The 18,407-nt window shown below is 34.9% G+C and overlaps 1 protein-coding gene across 6 annotated transcripts in view; it reads left to right on the top strand.

The window, feature by feature from the left end:
* Myo9a (myosin IXA) overlaps positions 1 to 18,407 on the top strand; it is a 259,456-nt gene that overhangs the window by 16,256 nt on the left and 224,793 nt on the right. Inside the window, exon 1 of one of the 6 annotated variants that reach the window (XM_071608435.1) lies at positions 4,991 to 5,086. The exons of the other annotated variants lie outside the window; for them this stretch is intronic. The gene's annotated coding sequence lies outside the window, so the exon portion shown is untranslated. Of the gene's footprint in view, positions 1 to 4,990; positions 5,087 to 18,407 lie in introns of those variants that run through there. 6 annotated transcript variants of the gene reach the window in all.

Below are 18,407 nucleotides of genomic sequence, written 5' to 3'. Positions count from 1 at the left end.
TACCTGTTATCTTGATTATGTTAACTTTATAGTAAGTTTGATGGTCCATAGTGTTTGACCTTGTTTTTTGTTTTTTTCTTTCAACATTGTTAGCTATTCTTGTTTTTTTTTTTAACCTTTCCATATAAAATTTATAATAAATTTGTCAATATCATAAAGTAATTTTGCTGAAATTTGGATTGGTATTGTGTTGAATCTGTAGATCAACTTTGGGAAAGTGTGTGAGTGTGTGTGTGTGTGTGAGTGTTTTGCAGGGGAACAAACCAAGAACCTTGTGTGTGTGTGTGTGTTTTGCAGGGGATCAAACCAAGGACCTTGTACATACTAATCAAATGCTCTGCCATTGAGCCATACCCCTAGCTCAGGAAAGTTGCTTTTTTCGGGGGGCAATACCAGGGATTGAACTCAGGGGCACTGAACCACATCCCCAGCCCTATTCTATATTTTATGTAGCGACAGGGTCTCACTGAGTTGCTTAGCACCTTGCTTTTGCTGAGGCTGGCTTTGAACTCAAGATCCTCCTGTCTCAACCTCCCAAGCTGCTGGGATTATAGGTGTGAGCCACTGTTCCTGACAGAAAAGTCACTTTTGAACCATCCAGATTGTCAGAAAAGTTCCTTTTTCGGTAGGTGTGAACTCCATATTTGGAACAGATCCCATGGGGCTGCAATGGACATGGCCTTTATTCCAGGACAGTCTTCTAGATATCTGAGTATTGTGGGTGTGATATATAGGCTACTGGCCTTTAGGAGAGGCCATGCCTACCTTCCAAGTCTCAGAGTCCTCCTGGGTAAGAGGTGCCCCTGGAAAGGGCTTGGTAATTACTATTGCTCTACAATAGTAATGATGCCACCTGTTTATTCATTCATGGAACAGATAAGGCCAGAGCTTTATATTCCACTTTTACAACTGTATGACCCAGCACTTGACTAGCTCTAGTTTACTAATGGAAGAGGAATATAAAGGCTTAGAGAATTTAGTCTGCCCACAGTCATATTGTGAATAAGTCATGGAGACTAATTGGAACCTAAGCAGATAATCCCTTTTTTTACAATTTGTATTTTTGTTTTTGTTTTTTTGGGCAAGGGATATAGCTCAGTGGGTTGAATGTTTGTCTCACAATTTGTATTTTAATAATACTGAATCATCTTATTCTTGAACATAGTGTATCTGTACATTTATGAAGAATTTTTTTTCAAGAAAGTTTTATAGTTTTCAGTTTAGAGGTCTTTCACTTCTTTTTTTGGTACCAGGGATTGAATTCTTGACCAGTGAGCCACATCCCCAGCCCTATTTTGTATTTTATTTAGAGATAGGGTCTTACTGAGTTGCTTAGCACTTTACTTTTGCTGAGGCTGGCTTTGAACTCAAGATCCTCCTGCCTTAGCCTCCCAGGCTGATGGGATCACAGGCGTGCGACACTGTACCTGGCAGGTCTTTGACCTTTTGTTAATTTTATTGCTAAGTATTCTGTTTTGGTTATATTATAAATATTGACGTTTAAATTCAACTTTCCATTGTTTCATGTAGTATTTAGAAATATATTCATTTTGTGTATATTGACTTTTTATCCTTTTTATGGGGGGGTTGCTGGGATTGAACCCTAGGGTGCTCTGCCACTGAACTGCATCCCTAACTCTTTTTAAAAATTGAGACAGGATTTTGCTAAGTTGCCAAGGCTGGACTCAAACTTTCCAACTTTCAGCCTGTCAACCTACTGGGTGGGGTTACAGACACACATGTGCCATCATACTGGGCTGAATTTATATTTTTTGAACTTGCTGAATTCACTTGTTAGTTTTACTTGTTTATCTATTCCTCTGGGTCCTCTTGTATCTGAAGACATGCTATCTGAGAATAAATATAATTCTTGCTTCCCATCTTTATGCCTTCAGTTTTTTTTTTTTTTTTTATTACTTGCTTCATGGTACTGGCTGTTACCTCCAGTACAAAATCGAATAGAATTGATGAGAATGAACTCGGCTGTCTAGTTCCCAGTATTTTCTTGTATTCATCATTATTTCCTGCAGATTCAGACTTCCATTTGAGATTATTTTCCTTTGATCTGAAGAAACTTCTTAAATTGTATGTCTGCTGCTGAATTCTTTTAGCTTTTGTCCATCTGAAAACATACTTAACTTTCACGTATAAATGATAGTTTCTCAGGGTTTAGAATATAGGTTGTCCATCTTTTTTTCTTTCAGTGATTCAAATATATTACCTGTTATTTTCTTGCTTCTACTGTTTTAATGAAAAGTCAACTGTCATTTTTCTTGTTTCCTTAAATATAATGTGTCCTATTTCTTTGGGTACTTTAAAAAGGTTTTGTTTTTGATTTCCAGCAATTTTGACTGTGATGTACTTGGGCGCAGTTTACTTTTTGATTTATTTGATTTCTGGTTTGCTGAGTTTTTTTGATCTATGGGTTTATGTGTTATCAATTTTGGAAAAGAGTCTGCTGCCATTTCTGCTGACCCCCATTCTCTTTATCATTCAGTTTGTTTGGTATTGCCTCACAGGTGTTTTGACTCTGATCCTGATCTTTTTTTCTTTGTTTCCTTCTTTTTTTCTCTTTGCCTTAATTTGGATAATTTCTTTTGATTTTTCTGAATTCATTATCTGTTCTCTTCATTATTAGCCTGTTTGGTGAACTTTTCATTTCAAATATCATATGTTTAAGTTGAATATTTCCATTTGACTCTTTTTAAAAATTTTTTTTCATTTTTTTGCTACAATATATTAAATCATCTGTATATGTGATTGTATACATTACTCGTAAGATCTTAAGTTATTTTTATAAAATTTAAAAGTTTTAGATCATTTCAATTTGAGTCATCGGTGGGCTTGTTTTGACTTTTTTTCTCTTACCTATGGGTAACATTTTCATGAATCCTCAAGTATATATTATATATCCTTGTGAATATCACATATAAAACAAATAAATAGTAAGAATGAAGTTCTTAGTTGTTTCCTCCTGGAAAAAGACATGCCAATTCTTCAGACAGACCAAAGGGTTAGGAGTTTCTGTATTTATTCTTACATGAAATTGAATTATATATTGACTGGATTGCAACTATAGTTTTGGTTCCAAATTGTTTTTGCCCCCTGCTCCCCCCACCTTTGGTACTAGGGATTGAACCTAGGGTCACTCTGCCACTGAGCTTCATTGTTTTTATTTTTTTATTATAAGATACTGTCTTTCTTAGTCACCAAGGCTGTCCTTAAACTTGGGATCTGGGCTGGGGCTGTAGGTCTGTGGCAGAGTGCTTGCCTAGTATGTGTAAGGCACTGGGTTTGATCCTCAGCACCACATATAAATAAACAAATAAAATAAAGGCATTCTGTCCATCTACAACAACAACAACAACAATAAGAACAACTAACTTGGGATCTGCCTGTCTCAGCCTCCCGAGTTGCTGGGATTACAGGAATGTGTCCCTGTGTTCCTTTGAGTTTCAAGTGTTTTAAGAGTGGATTCAGTCTCCACTCTACAACAGAATTTAGGATTTAAGTATAGCTAGTTTCCAGAGATGTTTCTGCTTTTTAACCTAGCACTTGGATTTCTACTCTTGAATTTCTTACTTTGTCCTTGTAGTCATTCTCTGGATTACTGCATAAAAGCTCCAATGGGGAGAAATTTTTAGATCATGTTGAGTAGCTTTATTTCTGGGACTCCTGGATTTCATTCTATTATTGGTCTGTAGGATTATTTGCCCCTTTGCTCACTGTGACGTTAGAGTTGAAAGCAGGACCCGGGTTCGATCCTCAGCACCACATAAAAAAATAAAGGCATTGTGTTGTGTCCATTTACACTTAAAAAAAAAAAGTAATCATTTGTCTGTTTACCTAGAAGGGGCTTATTCCTGAATGGAATTGAGTTTTTCTAATAATACTTCTGTGTATTCTCAGTTGTCTGGGTTTTAAAATTTTGACTTTTTTTTTAAGTTTCTCTAGCTTTTTCTTATTTTAAATAATGGGAATGATTCTCTCTTGTGACCTATGTTCTGACTGGAAGCAGAACTCTCAGTATTTTATTTTATTTATTTAAAAAAAATTTTTTTAATGTAAGAACTTAATCATCCTCTAGATATAATGTCATCAACCTAGGCTGGTTGGAGCCCACCTCACAGTCTTCTTCAAGGAGTACCCTAATGGGCAGATCTGCTTTCTAAGCAGTGGCAGAGAGAGAGAGAGAGAGAGAGAGAGAGACAGAATTTAATATTTATTTTTTAGTTTTCAGCGGACACAACATCTTTAATTGTATGTGGTGCTGAGGATCGAACCCAGCGCTGCACGCATGCCAGGCGAGTGCGCTACCGCTTGAGCCACATCCCTAGCCCTTTATTTTTTTTTAATAATTTGTCCAGGTTCAAAAGTATTTTTTTAAGTCTTTAATAAATATGAACAAATTTGCTGGCATACTGAGATAACATAAGCTTTGCTTTTCTTCTCATTCCTGTTGAAAATGTATAAGGCATAGTTTTATTTATTTTTTAATTATAGTACAGTAGTGCTTTGTCAAGCCTAACTTTCCATCACTTAATTGTTTTCCCCTGGATTTTACCTTTCATGAATAAAAGGTAGGTGATGTTATAAGTTTTCGTTATAACTACTTTCATTCCACAAGGGTGGAGTTGAATATTTTGGACATACGACCCCATAGGACCTGCAAAGCCTACAATATTAATTGTCTTATCCCTTATAGCATTTTTTGACCCTGGCACTAGACCATGATAAAATGCCAGTGAATAATATTTCAAGTTAAGTAATTTGCCTTAGGTCACATAGCTATTTCTCTGTACTTTTTTTTCAAAATTTAGTAAAGTGTTTTACTTTTATTAAACTGTGATACCAAATTCACATATCATTTGCCATCGTTGGCATTTTCTGTTGGTTTGTTTCTGTTAGTAGACACTTCAATTTTGTCTGTGAAAGTTGTTGAAATGAGAAAGATTATATCAGTGCTTTTTTTCTTCTTTCAGCTTTTTTAAACTCTCAAGGACCTTTTGCTATAAAATTATTGCTCCTTCAGTCAGCTTTTTTACTGCTGTGACCAAAAAAGACCTGACAAGAACTATGAGAGGAGGTAAGGTTTATTTTGGGGCTTAATAGTTTTAGACAACTCAGTCCGTGGGTGGCCAACTCCATTCCTTAGGGCCTAAGATGAGGCAGAACATCATGGCCAAATTGTGTGGTACAGGAAAGCAGCTGGGTACCAGGAAGTAGAGATAATAGAATGTTCTCCTTACCACAGACAAAATATAAACCCCAAGGGTATGCCCCTATTAACCTATTCCTTCACCCATACCTCATCTGTGTATAGTTACCATTCAGTCAGTCCCCATCAGTGGAATGATTGGCTTTTACAACCTTATCATTCCACCTCCAAACTTTCTTTCATTCCTCACACATGAACTTTTGGGGACATCTCACATCTAAACTATAACAATTGCTATGGTAAACTTTTGCTAAATAGCTAATCTCAGTTATCGTAATGTGTATGTTTCAAAGTATGACTTCTAAATTTTTTTTCATTTTTTAATTTTTAAAATATTATTATTTTTTAGTTGTAGTTGGACATAATACCTTTATTTTATTTGCTTATTTTTATGTGGTGCTGAGGATTGAACCCAGGGCCTCACACATGCTAGGTGAGCACTCTACTGCCGAGCCACAACCCCAGCCCCTCATTGACTATATTTTAAGTTAGATTCCATTGAGATACCAATAAAAGGATATGTTGGCTCTGATGAAACAAATTTACTAGAGAAGGTGGTATACTGAGATTTAATGGTGTTCTATATGTATAATATGAACTGTAATGCATTCTGCTGTCATATATAACAAAATATATTATTTGGCTGTGATTTTTTTTTTTTTGACTTTGATAATTATTGGTGGTAGTTCATTGAGAATGAGTATACTTTCTGATTTTTCTGTTTCAGGAATCACATACATGATTTTTAAGTTTCTGGGGCAAATGTAGCAAGTCGTTGACCTTCATATAGGTCTTATGATCTTTAGAAGTGAATCTATTAAGTCAATGGAAGGTCATATTTGAAGAGTGGTAGGAGATGGCTTAACTTCAACATGTGGGAAAAAAGTTTGTTATATCTCCACAGTGTCCTAAATATTTGTATTATTAGAGGGTAATATTATAAGAATAGATTATTAACCATGAATGGTCTTATATTTTATTATTTATTTGCTTTGCTGGGGATCAGAATCTGGGCCTCAAACATGTTAGGCAAGTGCTGTATCACTGAGCTACACACAGCACTATGAATGGCTTTAAAAGGAAGGATAAGATGTCTTACACAATAGCTAAACTGTGGAACCAATCTAGATGCCCTAGATGAATGGATAAAGAAATGTGGTATATATATACACAATGGAATATTACTCAACAATTAAAAAGAATAAAATCATGGCATTTGCAGGTAAATGGATGGAGTTGGAGAATATAATGCTAAGTGAAGTTAGCCAATTCCAAAAAACCAAATGCTGAATGTTTTCTCTGATATAAGGAGGCTGATTCGAGGTGGGGTTGGGAGGAGGAATAAGGGAGGATTAGATGAACTCTAGATAGGGCAAGGGGGTGGGAGGGGACATGAGGGTAGGAAAGATGGTGGAATGAGATGGACATCTTTACCCTAAGCACATGTATGAAGACACTAATGGCATGAATGGTGTGAATATACTTTGTATACAACCAGAGATATGAAAAATTGTGTTCTGTATGTATAATATGAACTGTAATGCATTCTGCTGTCATATATAACAAATTAGAATAAAAAAAGAAAAACAAAGAAAATGAAAAGACAAGCCATATACTGAGAGAAAATGCTTATAAATCATATGTCTGATAAAAGAAATTGTACCTAGAATTTGTGAAGAACCCTTGCAATTATTAAGAATAAAGACAGCCAACTTTTGAAAAAATGGCAAAGAAAAAAACATGTCTTGTCTTATTTAGGGTAGGAAAAAATAATTAATAACAATCATTGCTTGCCAACACTTACATGCTGCTTACTCTGTGTCAGATATTATGACTAAGTTCTTTTCATATTTTGATTTCTCTTACACTAACACACTCTACTAGAAAACTGAGGTACATACTCAATCTCTATCCATTGCAATAATAAATAAAAAAAAGATCACAAATTATTTCCATGTTTTTAAATCCATAGTTAATTTCTGTCATCACATTTAAAAAATATTTATTTCTTTTAGTTGTACACAATATTTTGTTTTTATTTATTTATTTTTATGTGGTGCTGAGGATCAAACCCAGGGCCTCAAATGTGCTAGGCACTCTACCACTGAGCCACAACCCCCAGCCCCCCTCATTTATTTTTTAATTAATTAATTAATTTGATATTAGGGATTGAACCAAGGGGTGCTTAACCACTGAGTCACATCCTCAGCTTGTTTATTTTTTTATTTTATTTTGAGACAGGGTCTCTCTAAGTTGCTTAGAGCCTTGCTAAGTTGCTGAGGCTGGCTTTTTTTTTTTTTTTTTGAGAGAGAGAGAGAGAGAGAGAATTTTAATATTTTTTTTTTAGTTTTTGGCAAACAACATCTTTGTTTGTATGTGGTGCTGAGGATCGAACCCAGGCTGCACGCGTGCCAGGCGAGTGTCCCACCACTTGAGCCACATCCCCAGCCCCCGCTGGCTGGTTTTGAACTTGTGATCCTCTTGCCTCAGCCTCCTGAGCCTCTGGGATTATAGGTGTGCACCACTGTCCAGCCCATCCCTTCATTTATTTCTGCTACCACTCTCTGTAACAACCATGACCTTTTTTTTTTTTTTTTTAATTATTTGTGGTGTTGCGGTATGAGCCTGGGCCATGTGCAGATGAGGCAAGTGCTCTACCATTGTGCTATACCCCACAACCCTTATTATTTTTTGCCTGGATTAACAACAAGCCACTTACTGGAGCATTTCTTCCAAGTTGACTCCTTCATTTTTGCCTTTAAAGAAATTCACTGAGTACTGTGGATAACTAGAATACCATGCCTAATCCTTATAGTATAATGACAGTTGAACTACTTACTGCTACAGGCGGAATCTAGGAGGTAGCCTGGTTTTGTACTGTGAGCTAAAAATGGTTCTGGCAGTTTTAAAGTGTTCTAAAACTAAGTATAAACAAAAAAGCCTGAATATGGGTCAGAGATTTTATGTGGTTCCAAAACCTATTATCTGGCCCTTTACAGAAAAAGTATTTGTAACTATTTTAAATTATTTTGTTCATTTGTTTCCTTGGTTGCTCACCCCCCACCTTTAGAATGCTTGCCTCTTCAAGAGTCTTGAATGTGGGTTGTTTGGAATGAAGGAATTGAGCAACAACAGTTAATAAAAAGAACATTGGAATCATTATTAAAAGGTCAGACAAGACATAAAAAATGTTAGTAGGGACAGAGACTGAAGAGTATGTAGGACTTCTCCCCAAGTGACAAAAAGAGGCCATCTGCTTGCATGACTCTAAAAGCCCCTCAAATCATATAAATTGAGGATTCACATATACATGTGAATCTCTTGAAGTGATCAGGAGTATACACATCTAAAAAAATCACTAAGTACCTTAAAGATATCACACTATGGAAGCATGTATTCCAAAGAGGGAGTAGTTAAGTTGAAGTGTATTCTTAGACCATGCTCCCGATTAAGTACTTTATTTTTGTGTATAATCTTAATGTAATAAGTGAAGCTGAGTATTTTGATGTGCATTTTATAATCTTTGAAGGTATCTGTCTTGTCATTAGTGGTCCCATTGGTAAGCTCCCCTCATCTGTGATTCTTAAAAATCAAAAGAACAGGTACTTAAGTGAAAGTACATCCTGAAGGTATAAAAATTTATGAATATGTAAATTAAGTAAAAAAGAATCACAATTTTGCCTTGATTCCATATTTACTGCTGGATATAAGTAACATATATTTTTATCATTTATCAGTATCTTTTTATTCTCTTCCTCTTTGGTGCTGGGAATTGAACCCAGGGTCTTGACAGAACCTGGAACATGTTAATAAATGTACTGTATCACTGAGCTATACTTCGGTCCCCCTATTCTTTTGTGTACTTCAACACCCAAATGTTTTACCAGAAATTATTTAATTTCTTATGAACCTCTTCGGGTACTGGATATTGAACCCAAGGACACTTTTGTCACTGAGCTACATCCATAGTCCTTTTTATTTTTTGTTTTGAAGCAGGGTCTCACTAAGTTGTTGAGGGCCTTTGTTAAGTTGCTGAGGCTGGCCTTGAACTTGCAATCCTCCTGCTTCAGCCTGCCTAGTTCACTGGAATTATGGCAGGTGCCGCTTTGCCAGTTTTATTTGGAGACTTCTTTTTTTTTTTTAATATTTATTTTTCAGTTGTAGTTGGACATAATACCTTTATTTTATTTGTTTGTTTTTATGTGGTGCTGAGTATTGAACCCAGAGCCTTGCACACAGTGCTAGGGGAGTTGCTCTACTGCTTAGCCACATCCCTAGCCCCTAGAGATTTCTTATTGAGTCTGTTGATAATGGAGATTCTGAAGTATATTCAACCCTTTGTAATAGTTTATGTGGTCCCACATATAAAACAATAGTTTACATATACACACACACACACACACACATATATAAATACATATATCTTATTTTTATATATATGTATGCGTGATAACTTTCCAGTCTGTGTCTTATCTTTAATAATAGGGAATGTTAATTTAAATTTAAGTTGATAGTTCTTCCTTTTTTTTTTTTTTTGTCTTGGTACTGCGTATTGAACCCAGAGGCACTATACCACTAAGCTAAGTTCCCAGATGTTTTTATTTTGAAACAGTATCTGTTAACTTCCTGAGGGTCTCTATAAATTTCCCAGGCTGTCCTTGAACTTGTGATCCTCCTGCCTTAGCCGCCTCAGTCAATGGGATTCAAGCATGCCCCACTGTAGTTCCTTACTTTCTCTCTCTCTCTCAAATAGTACGGGGGGGGGGGGTGTTGAATTCAGGGGCACTTGATCACTGAGCCACATCCCCAGCCTTTTTTTTTTTTTTTTTTGGTATTTAGAGACAGGGTCTCACTGCTTAGGGCCTGGATAAATTGCTGAGGCTGGCTTTGAACTTTCGATCATCCTGCCTTAGCCTCCCAAGCTGTTGGGATTACAGGTGTGCACCACCGTGCAGGGCTTTATTGCTTTTTTTTTTTTTTAATTGCTTTCTGTTTTCTGGTTAAGAAACTTTGCCTGCTCTAGCTAGGTTCATGAAAATATTATATGAGCTTTTCTAGAATGTTAACGTATTTCCTTTTATGTTCTGTGAATCAAATTAATTTTTGTCTGTGAATTAATTAATTAATTTTTCTAGATCTCCAATTAGTACAGGACCATCGATTTAAAAGGCTTTTCTTTTCCCAAGCTGAAGGGCAGTGTCTTGTTTTAAATGAGGATATTAGTCCATAGGGGTTTTGTTTCTAGAATCTTTCTGTTTTTCTTTCTACCAAGTACCACTCCGTCTTACTTGTGGCTTATGTAAGTCTTGATTTTTGGTAGTGTAATTCTTCCAACTTTGTTCTTTAAGATTGTCTTGGCTATTCTAGATCTATCAGATTTCCAATATAGCTTGTTAGTCTGTTTCAAAAAGCCTACCAGAATTTTGTGATTACACTTAATCTATAGATCAGTTTTTCATTAAGTAGTATTCTTGAGGTTAAAGGTCTGCATGAACTTGTATTTCTAAACTTGATGCTTCCATCTATATTGCTAGGTGGGTTTCCTGAATCAGTATCATCATTGATTACCTCCTTGGGAAGTAATTTTGATTACTTGCTGATTTTAAAAGCTAGACATTGTGAAATTATTGTTTAAAATAGCTCTTGCAGTAAGCAGATAAAATAGTGTGCACATATTATGCGTGAAAATAAATGAGAAGATCAGCTGGAAAAAGGGAAATAACTATAGTGAAACTGAATAAAATGATTACCTCAAGCATTAAAAATGATTGCTAAAATACCTTAAAGTGTATATGAATTTGTTTATTCCTTCCACAAATTTTTTGAGCTGTGGATGCCCATGATAAAAAGATAACACCTTTTTCTTTTAAAAAATATTTATTTTTTAGTTGTAGTTGGACACAACACCTTTATTTATTTATTTATTTTTATGTGGTGCTGAGGATTGAACCCAGGCCCTCACATGTGCTAGGCAAGTGCTCTACCGATGAGCCATGACCCCAGCCCCAACTTTTGCCTTTTAATGGGAATATTGTACAATAAATAAATCCCCAAATAATGATATAATTTTAGATTAGTGTATCAAGTTCTCTGATTAAAAATAAATCAGGATAAGGGGAATAATGTGATGGGGGACAGGGATAAGTTTTTTTTTTTTTTTTTTTAAGATAGATCAATAAGGAAGTTCTGGGTATTGAGTAAAAAGTCCTTAGTGATATGCAAAAAGACCCAGGCAGAGAGAGCAGGAAGGAAATATAAAGGTTCTGAAGCAGGAATAAACTTAAAAATGGTAAAAAGATCAGTGAGACTGAAGTGCAGTGAAATGAAGATGAAATTTGAGGGATCCTTTTAGATTGATGCAGGGCTTTTAGGCCACAGTAAGAGGTTTTATTTAATTGTAGTAAGAAGCCATTAAAAGCTTGAACAGGAGAGTGGTGATAGATTTATCTTTAAAAAGGGTAACTCTGCTATGTGAGAAACTTAGTTAAATGATAAAAACTAATTCAAGTAAGAGCACAGTAGTTGGCTCAAACTAGATAGTAGAGGTGGGAATGAGAGAAAAGGTTAAATTTAGGATAAATTTTAAAGGCAGACCTGTAGTACTTACTGATGGATTGACTGTAAGAGCAATTTCCTTATGGAATTCTTTATAGGAGAGGGTTTGGAAAAGATTTATAGTAGTGCATTAGTCAGGGTAACTAAACAACACCTAGGGTTTCTACACAATTAAAATTTATTTCTCATTTATATCATAATCCAGTGCAGTGGATGGGGTTACTGTTCTCCATGTGGTCATTTGGTACCCAACATCCTTCCATCCAGAGACTATTTCTCCTGGGGCTTTTTACCTGGATCCTCTTCATTCTTCCAGCAGACTAGAAAGGGCAGGTCCTATTAGAGGTTTTTATTAGCTCAGCCTGGAGGGAATGTATATCACTTTTGCCTGGCATTCCCTTGGACCAGGACTTGGTCACATGGCCACATGTAACTGCAAGTAGTTCTACTTACTAACATTCACCAGTAGATCTCTGTGGTGAAGGAACGCTAGCTGTGTGCCTAGGAAGAGGAAGAAATTGATTCGTAAACAGTATTTGTGCCCTTTTGGGGAAAAAAATCACTATTAATTTCATAGTTTGCAAAGTTTAAACTTTCAAATATTTATATACATGAATTCATGTATGTTTATACATGTGATAATACATCATTTTGGTACTGTGTTTATTTGTGTAACATTTAAAATTTTTTTCAGTTGTAGACACAATATCTTTATTTTATTTATTTATTTTTATATGGTGCTGAGGATCGAACCCAGTGCCTTACCCATTATAGGCAAGTGCCCTACCACTGAGCCACAACCCTAGCCCATTTGTTTAACATTTTTATAGTAGGCCCTGAAGAATGAGGAAACACGAATATTAGGTCTTGAACGTCATTTTCTCATTAGTTACATAACTAAAATTCAAAATGTTTTATTAAAGTTTTTTTCCCCCATGGTATTTATAGCTGAAGATAAGTCAATAGTGGGTCTTGCCTTGATATTTGATACTTGATATTTTCCCTTCTATATGTATTGGTAAGGTATTTTTTCTCTTTGAGTTATTTTTTTCAATAGTAAAGTTAGGTGTTTTTTTTTTTTTTTTTTTGCATGGAGGATTGAACCCAGGGGCACTTAACCACAGAACCACACCCCCAACCCTTTTTATTTTCTATTTTGAGACAGGATCTCACTAAGTTGCTTAGGGCCTCTTGTTGAGGCTGGCTTTGAACTTGGTATCCTTATGCCTTAGTCTCCCCAAGTTATTGGGATTGCAGGTGTATCTGTCTGGCAAGATTTTTAAAAAATATATTTATTTTTTTAGGTGTAGATGGACACAACATAATGCCTTTATTTTTATGTGGTACTGAGGATCGAACCCGGGTCCCACCCGTGCTAGGTGAGCCACAATCCCAGCCCCTAGATTTTTTTTTTTTTAATGTACATTTGCTTCATTCATTTCTACTTGTCTTGCTACTGAAATACAATATATGATTCTACTTACTAACATCAACCCTATGATAAAGCAAATATAAAAAGAAAGGCTATTTTCTTTTCCTTGGAAAATAACCTTGAGAACTTGAAAAAGAAGTAAAAACTAATATATTTTTTGAAAACTAAATTTTACTAACAGAATCACTCCATTAGAAACCTCAGTTACTTCATTTTTGTCTTTTAAACTGAACTTCTAATTTAAAGGAAACTTTGTATTCACTGTTCTCATTTTTCACCACAGTTTTCCCCTATAATTAGTCCATCCTTACTCAGTCCAGTGAATAACATCATAAACTGGCCTACTCTGAACCACACCCTACTGACCACAGCAACTGTCTCACCACATTGTTTCCCTCTGTTAACATATACTTTTGAAGTTACTTCATTGGGAGAGGGAATGAAAAGACTATTTAATAGTTTTCTTTATAAAAAATATAGTAAAATGTGATTGCTATATAAGTGTTAGTAGTGGGCTTAATTTCTTATGTGTATTGCTTTTTTCAGTTATCCCACATCGTTTTAATATTTCCTGTTGACTTGAAATGCCATATTAATTTATCATAAAGTAAATCCTCAAAGAATTTCTTTTTAATCTTCAGGCCTAAATTTTTGGATTTGGATTGTAATAATTTATTCCCTCCTAGGAAAATCAGTGTTCAACTTAAATGGGCAATGTATGTCAAACTTATTTTTGGTGAAAACAGTAAATTTTCTGTGTTTTTTGACATAAGATCCTGGTCTTAAAAATCTCATTATCCAAATCTGTTTAATTCTTCAGTTTGGGTGATGAATTGCAATGTGAGGGGTTACTGCCTTGCTTGAATCTATTTGGCTCCCCAATTTTGAATAGAAAATAGAAAGATAGTAAAGGAAATATTCAGAATTTTACTCAAGTATATTTGGTTCTTGAGTTTAAAATTGTGAGATTTTTTTGGACATCAGGAATTTGGATAACAGGATACTTATATTCTCAAAGGGTATTACATGAAATGCTACCTGTTACAGTAGGTTCTCTTTTGATTATAGAGAAATCTCTCTCACATTGGCTCAGGAAATAGAAAGGAATTAATTGGCATACTTACTAAGGAAGTTTACTGGTTGAATTTATTTAAACTACTACTGAATTCATTGGCCCAAATATATTCTTTGTCTTACTTTTATTATAGAGAAGCTTCTATGCATTGAGGATAGATGGATGACATCATCTCTAGCCTTATCTCTCTAGCTTACTAGCCCTAGTGGAAAAATGCTCCTTTCCCAATAGTTGCAGGAGAAGTTCTAGTACAGAATTTTGGTGACTACCCACTGTGGCTGGGCAAAACAAAATAAAGTGATTGGCTCAGCCTGGGTCACAGCTAATTTCCCCTATCTGGAGGATGAGATCAGTCCATTCAAACTGTTGAAAGACTTTAAACTATGTCGTTTGACTAGGAAAGAGAGATAGTCTTTTGAAGGAAAATAGCACTTTTACTAGAAGGTTACTTACTAAGCAGGCTAACCTGATATACCTATGCTGTTGTGTCATATGATAATTAATTTCTACCATCACTTTTCTTCAGTTGAAGCCTATGAAATGTATCCTCATTCATTATCAATCTAGTTTTTACCTGGCATTCATCTACTGTTAGTAAAACTTGGGCCCCAGTATCTTATCAGTAATGAAGATCAACTGATAGGCACTCTTGTCACATCTCAAAATCTGTTTCTCCTCTCATTTTGTTTCTTTTTTATTCTTTCAGTAAAAGAAATAGTCTTTTTTTCTGAGAAGCATCTATCAACCTTAATTTTTTTTAAATATTTATTTTTAGTTGTACACAATAACTTTGTTTATTAATTTTTATGTGGTGCTGAGGATTGAACCCAGGGCCTTGTACTTGCAAGCCAAGCGCTCTACTGCTGAGTTACAACCTAGCCCCTTGATCTAAATCTTATTTAATCTTAGTTACCAGAGATCATTGACTCATCAGTTAGACCTTTTTCTTCAGTTTTCAATTTTTGCTTCTCTACTTGTTCCTGTGTGTGATCATTCATTTTGTTCCTAAGCCTTACTAATAAATATTTCACTAAAACTGCTTCTCCTCCTTTTCTGGATAGCAAACTGCTTCTCCTCCTTTTCCTACCTCTTTCCAAGGCTACAGTGGTATCTGGAGACCTTTGTCTCAGACCTGAACCTTGAATAATGGTATATAAGGGCCAAAAGGGATTTATGGGATAGTCAGCTCAACTTTTCTTTTTTTTCCTATTTTGTTTGATATTTCAATTATACCAACTTTCTTTTGGCTAGTTTTTACATGGTATATTTCCTCATCTAGATTTTTCTGTCTTGTGCTATATATGTGTGTCTATTGGCAGTGGCATAGCTGGATTTCAAAAATTTGGTCTGATAATCTTTGTCTTTTAACAGGAACATTTGCATTTAATATAATTATTAAAAATATTTGTTTTATATTGTTTCATCTGTTGTAACCCCCTTTCTTTTGAATTATTTTTACTTAATTGTTTTCACTCTGTTGTAAATTATTATTATTGTTGTTGTTATTATTATTATTATTATTATTATTTTAGTTAAGTGGCTATCCTAGCAGAGGGGCTGGCAAATTTTTTCTGTCAAGAGCCATATAGTGAAATTTTTAGCTTTGTAGACCATATGGTCTCTCTCCAAACTACTCAATTTTGCCATTGTAAATGCAAAATCATCCATAGATAATAGGTAAAGGGATGAATTACAGAAGGAAGAATAGATAAAGTCATCTAGGTAGAAAAATGCGTAGTTTCAGCTAGACTCTTGGAGAGTATTTTAACTTTCAAAATGAGTAGTGGATAAAGAGTTAAAAAAGTAAATCAGAGAAAGCCAATTAGGAAGATTACATGAAAAATAATCTTCATGTGAGAGCAGTTCAAGAATCAGAAGTTGACTGCCTTTAGACATATGCTATGTTGTGTGAAGATGAATAAAAGGCCTCTGAATTTAGCATCTCTTTGATAATTGGTGACTATTTCAAAGAGTATTGAGAAGGGGAGCAGAGTGTGGGTTCTTAAATACTTGGAAATATAGTCATTCCCATGTTCTGTTCTCTGGATTATGAATAACAGAGTTGCCTAGATTTCCCTTGGAAATGTATATTTTTTAAAAAGTTCCCCAGATGATGCTAATAAATGCTTAAGTTTGGAAATTACAAATATAGATTTTTTTTCAAGCAGCTTGAGATAAATATGGATTTGTGAGTTATATTTTTATGCAAATTCAGACACAAAGTCATGACTTAAAATAATAACAAAAGAAAATCATATTGACATAAGTGGGAATAGAAGATTATGCTGTGGCTGTTGCTGGAAACCTGCAGTTAAAGCAGCTGAAGAGGTTTTAGCTTCTTAGAGGTAATGGGGAGATGTAATTGAAGTGGGTTTATTGTTCAAAATCACAGCTTAGGATAGCGCTCCTCTGTTGAGAAAGAAGGTTCTGAGTTTAGTTTTAGGGTTGTCATATTATATAACCTTAGGAATCAGATTGTAGTCATTTAGTGCATTTCCTGAAGTAATAGAGTCCAGCCTTCCTGCTGTAAGGAGTACTTTGCTTCCGTGAAGCCTTATTCTTAGGGATTCAGGAGAACAAAAACATAGCAGAGCAGACTCTCCTGATTCTACTTAAATAACTTTTAAAAATATTTTTTTTTGGGATAATTGGGGAACATTTAATATTGATTAATATTAAAAATCATTAATTTTAAGCTAGATGCAGCGGCACCTGCCTGTAATCTCATCTGCTTGGGAGGCTGAGACAGGAGGATTATGGGTTCACAGTCCCCTGGACAACATAGTGAGACCCTGTCTCAAAAAAAAAAAGTTACTTTTTAAAGGTTCAATTATGGTAGTGTCATGATTGAAACAAAATAGTAAGTGGATTCTCAGTGTTTGTATGAAAAATGAAAGTTTCATCTGAAGTATACCTCCAAATATAAATTCTCAAACATAAGAGACCATCTCTAGTGCTAACAAAGATACAAAAATCAGCAATCAGAAGAGCAATTCAGTCTGGATGATATTAAAATGTTAGTCCTAAAAATATTAGGTTTTATATTTAGAATTTTAAAAAATGAGTGAGAGTAATAGCCCTTATATTAAAACAGTTGTGAAATTTAAGTAGGTAGAGAAAAGATCAGGTGGATATGAAAATGACAAATTTTAGAAGTGAAAGAAATCTGCAGTTAAAGCAGCTGGAGAACACCAACAACATAGTGTTCATGAGTGGGAAAAGTCAATAATGTTCTTTCCAATATTAATCTATAAAAATGCAATTTCAAAATGTCAAAATATATTTTTCATGGGAGTAAACGTACTTATGTTGAAATTATTATGGTAAATAGCCAAAGTGAAAAACACCAAATTTTGGAGATATGTTCTTCATATATGAGAATTTATTATAGAATTGTGATAATTAAGATGGGCTCAGGGATAGACAAATACAGCTGTGGAACAGAATATAAAACCCAGAACACATTGTTAGGTATATGGAATTTGCTACCTGGCAAAGGTGGCATTATATATCAGTGCACAGAGAGCTGAGTATTAGATGCTGGTTAATTGTTAATTTGAGTTGGAGTGAATTAATTAAGAGCCCTGTCTTACAATAGCCTGAAAATAGATTATGTGAATTAAAGACCTAAGAAAAAAAACCCAAAAAAACAGAAAACCTAGGCCTTTTGTAAGAAAATATAAGATAACTTTATGTCCTCAGCATAAATAAGTATTTAAAGAAAAACTACCAGGAAATGATAAACTTTAGAGCCAGACTGCCTGCTTTTAAGTCTTTATCATATTCTAGTTATGATTTTGGGTAAGTTATATAATCTTTCTGCATTTGTTCTATCATTTGTAAAGTGAGGATGACAGTAATAAAAACAGTAAAGGAAGAATTGTAAAGATTTATGTGAAGTTAAATGACTAGTGAAAACAAGCATGCATTAAGAATGAAATACAACCGTTTTTCCCCGTTGTTTACTAAAAAACAACCTGGATGCAGAGTTGCATTTGTAATCTCATCTATTTGGGAGGTTGATGAAACAACTTTGAGGTTGAGGCCACCTTGGGCCTTTTAGACTCCTGTCTCAAAAAATTGTGGGTGTTTCCAGTTTGGGATCAAGGTCTGGGGTGGGGGTGACA

This window comes from Marmota flaviventris, chromosome 2, assembly GCF_047511675.1.
Source record: "Marmota flaviventris isolate mMarFla1 chromosome 2, mMarFla1.hap1, whole genome shotgun sequence".
Lineage (NCBI taxonomy): Eukaryota > Metazoa > Chordata > Mammalia > Rodentia > Sciuridae > Marmota > Marmota flaviventris.
Note: the sequence above shows the minus strand (reverse complement) of the source record. Positions and strands in the feature narration are given on the sequence as shown.